Source organism: Elephantulus edwardii, unplaced genomic scaffold (genome assembly GCF_000299155.1).
Source record: "Elephantulus edwardii isolate Elephantulus edwardi_28Jun2011 unplaced genomic scaffold, EleEdw1.0 scaffold00004, whole genome shotgun sequence".
Lineage (NCBI taxonomy): Eukaryota > Metazoa > Chordata > Mammalia > Macroscelidea > Macroscelididae > Elephantulus > Elephantulus edwardii.
In genome coordinates this window covers 10,794,388-10,801,680 of record NW_006399754.1, presented here as the reverse complement: position 1 = coordinate 10,801,680, position 7,293 = coordinate 10,794,388, and the positions used below count along the sequence as shown (strand labels likewise).

At 46.1% G+C, this 7,293-nt stretch overlaps 1 pseudogene; it reads right to left on the bottom strand.

Moving 5' to 3' along the window:
• Nucleotides 1-443: 443 nt before the first annotated feature.
• LOC102858669 overlaps nucleotides 444-7,293 on the bottom strand; it is a 135,311-nt pseudogene continuing 128,461 nt past the window's right edge.

Here is a 7,293-nt window from a genome sequence, read left to right as displayed (position 1 = left end):
TCACTGAATCAATCCACCTCATAGAGGGCCTTCCTCTCCTGCGCTGTCCCTCCACCCTCCCAAGCATGATGTCCCTCTCCAAGGACTGGTCTCTCCTCACAACATGTCCAAAGTATGTTAGACGGAGCCTCAGAATCCTTGCCTCCAAGGAGCCACCCGGTTTAACTCTAGTACCAGAAATTTGCTTGCATAATAATGACAGAAACAAAAACAAAAAAAACCATCCAACAACAAAAACCCCCTCTGAAGCAGTCACACAGGAGACCAGCGTATGGCAGGACCAACTTGATGGCAGCTGGTTTCTGCTTTGAGGAGCGCGTCTCCTCTCTCACTGCTGTCAGTGCTGTTGAGCCGGGGAGTGGGAACCGACACAGCCCTGATCCTCCGGCAGGCTTTCCCGAGCTATCACCCACACTGAGAACCCAGCCCATCTTTCTCCGTCTTCAGCAGCACTTCTCAGCGTAACTCACACCAGCCCTCAACACCTCCACATAGTCAGCAACCCTGAGCTTCCCAGGGCTGACTTCTTCTTCGGGGTGGCCTCTTGGAGGCCCTGTCACCTCCTTTCCTAGAAAAATAGATGGGAAAAACCAGCCCCCTAGAGGAGGGGGTGGGGTGCAGAGCTGGGAGCCCGCCCAGGGAGGCTGGTCTCAGGCTGGACAGCCACATCACAGCCCGAAGGAGGAGCCAGAAAGAGGTCAAGCACTTGGAGTCAGCTCAGTTCAAATCTCTACTCCCAGTCCCCCTACGCTGGGCTATCGGACCCCCTTCCTTACTGATGTTAGTGCAAACCAGAGAATGAAGTCCACCCCACCCCCAGACTCCAAGACTGGCCCATCGCATTTAGTTTCCACGATCACTGGCCACACGTGGACCCAAAGACATGCCCCTCAGCCCCTCCCATGCCCTGCACCCCCTGTTCTGTGAGCTCCCTCCTCATAAGAGCACCCCGCTCCCCCAGCCCAGCTCTTAGGACATGAGCCAGCTTTGGCCATGGATGCTTTAATCAGGGCCCTGGTAGAGCAAGTGGCTTGCTAGTTGCTGCTAACATAAAGGTTGTTAGTTCACAGAAGAAAACCTGAGGAGCTACGTCTGTAAGACTACAGCCAACACAGCGCTGTGGGGCACAGGCACAGGAAAACTGCAGCAGAGAACAGCATCCCCCATCAGAATCTACGTCACTTTCCAACAGGTCTGGAGTGCTCCCTCCCACCCATACCTTCATTAAAAAAAATATTGTATTTCCTTTTCTTACACATATTTGCATTTTGAGACTCACAGTGCTGAGGCTGTAGAGTGAAAGGCTCGTTCCTGCTCTTGGATTATCAGTGGATGTGATCAACCACATAAGGGCAGTTAGCAAGAGAACTTTCCAGAAATCACCGTCAGCAGATGACCTAGCTAAGCCCACCAGGCCACATACCCCTGCTTCCCTCAGAGACTCCAGGCTGATATCTGGCCTGTCCTTTTCCTGGACAGAAACTGCAGGGATGGTAGATGGTGAGCCTGGGCTGAGATGTTCTGAGGTAACATCAGAAGCAGAGAGGGTTTGAGGCATGTGAGTCAGCAGAGCGGGGAGGAGCTGCTCCAGTCTGAGTCCAGGCGCCTTTCCCAAGCCCTGCAGAGAACCCAACACCGACTTACCTCTCTGCACCAGGAAGCCCGCAGCCAGCGATCCCTGAGTGCCTGCCTGTGTGTGCTCACGCTTTTACCAGGAAGAGATCTGTTCACCACACTGAACACTCCACACTCTCCCTCCCTTCACACGCCCACTGGAAGGAGGAGAGAGAGAAAGGTAAAAGTGTATCAGTCAAGGTGATCTGACAGGATGCTGTGCGTACTCAGCCTGGGCCTCACCTAAGCCCCTGCAGCTGCCAGGAGGCAGGACCTTTGCAACAAGCCCACTTCCTTGCTCTCCCACTTCTGTGTCTCCCACGGGCCCGCAGATTGACTCTCTGTCCAGCTCTGTGAAAGGTAATCCCAACAAAGCCCAGAAAGTCAAGGGCAACACTGTCACACCACGCTGAGCAACGTGCTAGGTAAAGCAGGAAGTGCCGTCCAGGGACCCCGGGGTGCCCAGTGAGGGGCCCTGTGGCTGTACCCCTGGGTCCCCCAGTTTTGTGACCATTGTGAGCAGCCTCCATGGTGCCTGAATGCTTCATTAGCGACCCCCTCCTGCAGCGCTCCCCAGGTCCCGCTGGCAGGAGCTGGGCTGGCTTGATAAGAAATGGGGACAGGAATCTCCCAGCAGGGAAAGAGGGAAAGGTAGGGAGGTGAGGCTGCCCTTCCCTGAGCCCTTCTCCTCCTCCCACCTCTGGGAAAATGGCTTTCCCTACCACCCACTTGGCTAATAACTGAGGCATCTGCACCTCTGGTTAACACTGTGCCTTCAATGTTGTTGTTATTGTTGTTGTTAAGTGCCATCGAGTCATAGGCCACTCAGTGGCCTTGTGAACGCAAGTCCTCCACACTTGTGTGACTTTCATCCTTTCTCCAGGTTCATAGAGTTTCCGGACGCAAGCTATTTACGGAAGTGGATGCCACTCCTGTTTCCAGGCTTGTGTCAACCGGGGAGCACCACCAAACACTGTCCACCGTGGGTAACCGTTATCACATTTGACATTTCAATGCAAAGTTGCTGAAACGAATGTGCTTTTCTTTCTGAGGTTCTGTCTGAATGAGGTGTGAAAGCTAACTTGGTCATCAGGCCTCTCTGCAGCCCACCTAAAGTAAGCTTTACTTCCAAACCACTGTGCCCGGGGCACATAGGCCAACACACTGCCCATCCCAGCCGCCCCCCTCCCCCAGAGAAGGAACCGCCTGTGGTGGCCAACCCACAGCTGTCCAGTTGATTTCAACCGAGAGTGATCCTTCATCAGACTTCTGAGCCTGTAGATCATTCCAGAGGAGACTGTCCATCTTTCTCCTACGGGGTGAATGGCTGGTGGATTAGAACTGCTGACTTTTAAGTTAACAGTGAAACACCTTCCTCACTATGATACTAGGGCTCCTTGTGGAGGCCAGGGGTGTCTTCCCTTGTAGAAAATTGCACCTCTGACACTTGCATTTCTCAAAACGCATGGGACTGTACATTACCAAGGGGGAGCCTCAAATTCAAGCTGTTGACTTTCATCAACAATAAGATAACCAGCGTTTGTTCAGGAGTTTTAACAAATCCACCATGTGACGTGTTAGCAGAAGAAACCGTACTGGTGCTTGGGATTAAGTGAATGAACTTGGTACTTCCTGGACAGCAGTGTTAAAAGCTTTTCTGTAAACTTCAGATTGCATTGTGTTGTTGTTTGCCTTTGAGTTGGAACTAACTCATAGCTGACCCCCCCACCCCCGGGTGTTCAGAGACAGGTAATCCCCATGGGAGGAATTGCCCATCCTTCTCCTGGAGAGCATCTGGTGGGTATGAACTGCGTGCCTTTGGGTTTGCAGTGCAACTTTTATCACTAGGTCTCCAGAGCTCCCTGTAGTTAAAATTGCAATTTAAAAAGTCTAATTAAAAAAACCAACCCAACAACACACACACGCAACAAAAACCCATTGATATTGAACTTCTGCATCACTTCTTTCCATAGATGCAGTCAATTGATTCCTGTATATTCCTTCCTGCAAAGGTCCACCTGTATAGTCATTATTTAGGTTGTTCAAAAATATATTGGCTAAGAATAAGTCATCGGTCCTGCAAAAAAAGCCCCAGTATTGTTTCAATCACCAAGGCCATGATTTTAAACTACCAAACCCATCATTTTCAACTACTAAACATTATTCTTTGTTTTCAGCTTTGGCATTCCAATCCCCAGTAATTATCAATGCATCTTGATTGTATGCTATCACAATTCAGATGGCAAAAGTTGGTAAAAATCTTCATCTCTAGCATTCGTTTGGCTCCCAAGTTCAGGCAACAGTCATTTTAGTTGGTCTTCCTTATATGTGTATGGATATTTTCCCGCCACTGACAGCATTGTTCTTCAGGAGAGCTTTTGCAATGTTCTTTTTGACAATTCAATTCCTCATTTTCAGTAGAGTAGGCTATATGTTTGACTGGTTCAAAATACCCAATGCCAGCTCATTTCTGCTCATCATAGATGCATAGGTTATTGGCTTTTATGTATTCTATTTCATCTGACAGACTTTGGATATGTTGTAATGTCTTTGGAGAGGGACATTATGCTTGGGAGGGGGTGGAGGCACAGAACAGGAGGAGAAGACCCTCTATGAGGTGGATTGATTCAGTGACTGGGATAATCGGGATGGGAGTGTCAGAGACAGTGAGATTGGCACAGGACAGAGCGGAGTTTAGGGCTGTTGTACATAGGGTCGCTATGAGTCTCAAGTGACTCGACAGCGCATAACAACAAACAACAATTTCATTTTTGACAACTTGACATTTTCCTGGATTCATACTTTGTGCATCTCATGTTCCAGGTATTACTGAATGTTTGCAGTGGTTTCTTCTCATTTTGAGTTACGCCACATCAGTAAATGACTGTTTTACTCCGTTCTCATCATTAAGGTCAATTCTACTTTGAGGCGGGATCTTCCCCAGTCATATTGTGGACACCTTCCAATTTGAGGGGCTCAGCTTCTTATCAGTCAAGCTTCCACTACTATTCATAAGCTTCTCCCAGCCTAGTTTTGGGAGTTTGATTTTTTTTTTTTCAGAAGTAGATCATTATGTTCCCTCAGCTACTCTGGCTTATTCTGGAAGCTTCCCTAAAGTCTATGCACCATGGATGACCCTGGTGGTATTTTAATTAACAGCATAGATTTCAGCTTTACCACATTACGCAAGACACCAGAGCATGAGAAACCGACGGAAGAGTAGTCAGCCAGTGACATGCAAGCATGAGTCGAAGCTGACCAAAACGAAAATAAATCCACATAGCAAAAGTACAGCCTTGAGTATGTCCCAACTTCAACGTAGAGACCATCTTAAGAATATTTTTTTTTTTAGTTTGGAAAAAATCATATCCATTTAATTTTTTTTCTATTTTATGTTTTTTTATTGGTTTACTTAGAAGTTTATATACATTGTGTTTCACACTGTTATTCATTCATATTGTGTTTCATACAATCATTCTCATGTATATATATATTTTATAAAATTAATCACCATTGGATCTTGCCCACAATTATACTGTCTTTTCACCCAAATCTTTCCCATTTTCTTCCCCTCCTCCCTTCCCCACCAAACTGTGAAACCCTCTGATTTCACCCCTACCTATCCTCACCCCTTTGCACCTCCCCTTACCCTCTTTGAGTTCCTGTGCATGTTTTACTAGTTATCCTTCTATTTTTATAATAATGGTCTTATGCAGTATTTGTCCTTATGAGACTGAGTTAGTTCACTCACCATCATGCTCTCCACTCTCTCAAATTCTGTAGTATTTTTCAAAATTGTTGCTCCTGTGTGCTGCATAATATTCCATTGTATGAATGTACCACAATTTCTCAATCCATTCAGTTGTGGTTAGACATTTAGGCTGTTTCCATGTTCTCGCCATGGTGAATAATGCTTCTATGAATGTTAGCGTACAAATCTCTGTTTGTATCTCAGTTCTAATTTCCTTGGGGGTATATTTCTAGTAGTGGAATATCTCGGTCATATGGAGTTTCTATGTTGAACTTTTTGAGGAACCACCAAGCTGTCTGTCTGAAAGGAAACAAACACTTGGCAATACCATTTTTTACAAGGGTCTCGTAACAAAAGTTTACAGAATCCTACACGGCCTCCACAAGGAAAAGACTGATAACCCAATTATAAAATAGGTAAAATACACAGAAAGACTTCACAAAGTATTGCAGACTGAGGGTAAAGTAATTAATAATAGTGAGACAGATAACCAAGAATGAGATAAGAGAGAGTAAAGAGAGGGGGCCAGCAATCCTGATGACTTAAGCACCCAAGCCTTGCCTCTCTGTGTATTTATTGTGAATCATCAGGAAGGTCAACTAAGGATAATCACAAGGAAGTAGAAAACAAAAACAAGGATCATGGGGAAGTCTTTCCAGATAAGGAGGAGTTCTTCTCTGTTGTTTACCTTATGTTTATCTCAGGAAGGAGGGAGGGAGTAAATACAAACTAAGAACATGTTGACTCTGAAGGAATGCCTTAGTGCTTCAGGGTGAACTCCAGCTTGTATTACACCTCCCTCATATCCTGATATGTTGTTATTGTTGTTGTTATGTGCTGTTGAGTCACTTGTGACTCATAGCGACCCTATGTACAACAGCCCTAACCCTACTCTCTCCTGTGCCAATTGCACTGCCTCCAGCACACCCCTCCCGATTACCCCAGTCACTGAATCAATCCATCTCATAGAGGGTCTTCCCCTCCTGCACCATCCCTCCACCCTCCCAAGCATGATGTCCCACTCCAAGACCTGTCCCTCCTTACAACATGTCCAAAGTATGTCAGACGGAACCTCAGAATCCTTGCCTCCAGGAGCCGCCTGATTAACCCTTTCCAGGATGAATCTGTTTGTCTTCTTGGCCGTCCATGGTACATTCAATACTCTTCTCCAGCACCACAGCTCAAAGGCATCAATTTTCCTTCTATCCTCCTTATTCATTGTCCAACTCTCTGATGCATAACAAGGGATAGAAAAGACTGACACCATTGCTCTTCAGTACCCTGGAGAGGTCCCTAACAGGAGACTTTCCCATCGCAATATGTTTTTTAATTTCCTGGATACTGGTGCCAAGAGTGTTGACCGTGGAGCCAAGCAAAGTTATTAACAATATCAATATCATTTTATTTATTATTAATATTAAATTTTATATTCCACTTCCCACAGCAGAGAAAGACTCAGGTGGCCAGCAGACACATGAAGAAATGCTCAAAATCACTGGCAATAAGACTGATGCAAATAAAAGAACATCTGAACTCATCCAACATTCATGAACAAAGACAAGTTGTGGGTTAATCTCAAAGATGTTATGCACAAAGAAAGCAAACGATTGTTTAAAAAGACAAGCAAGAAAGAAAAGACTAAGACAGAGGTCAAAACAGACTCTGAAACTTACTCTTGAACATAGAATAGCTAAAGAGAATGGAAGAAACAATGAAGAGAACTGAATGGAAGATTTCAAAGGGAGGTGAAATCAAACTTCAAATTGAAAGATTCTATGGGCAAGGATTCTGCGGCTTCGTCTGACATACTTCGGACATGTTGTAAGGAGGGACAGACAGGTCCTTGGAGAGGGACATCATGCTGGGTAGAGTAGAGGGACAGCGCAGGAGGGGAAGACCCTCTATGAGGTGGATTGATTCAGTGACTG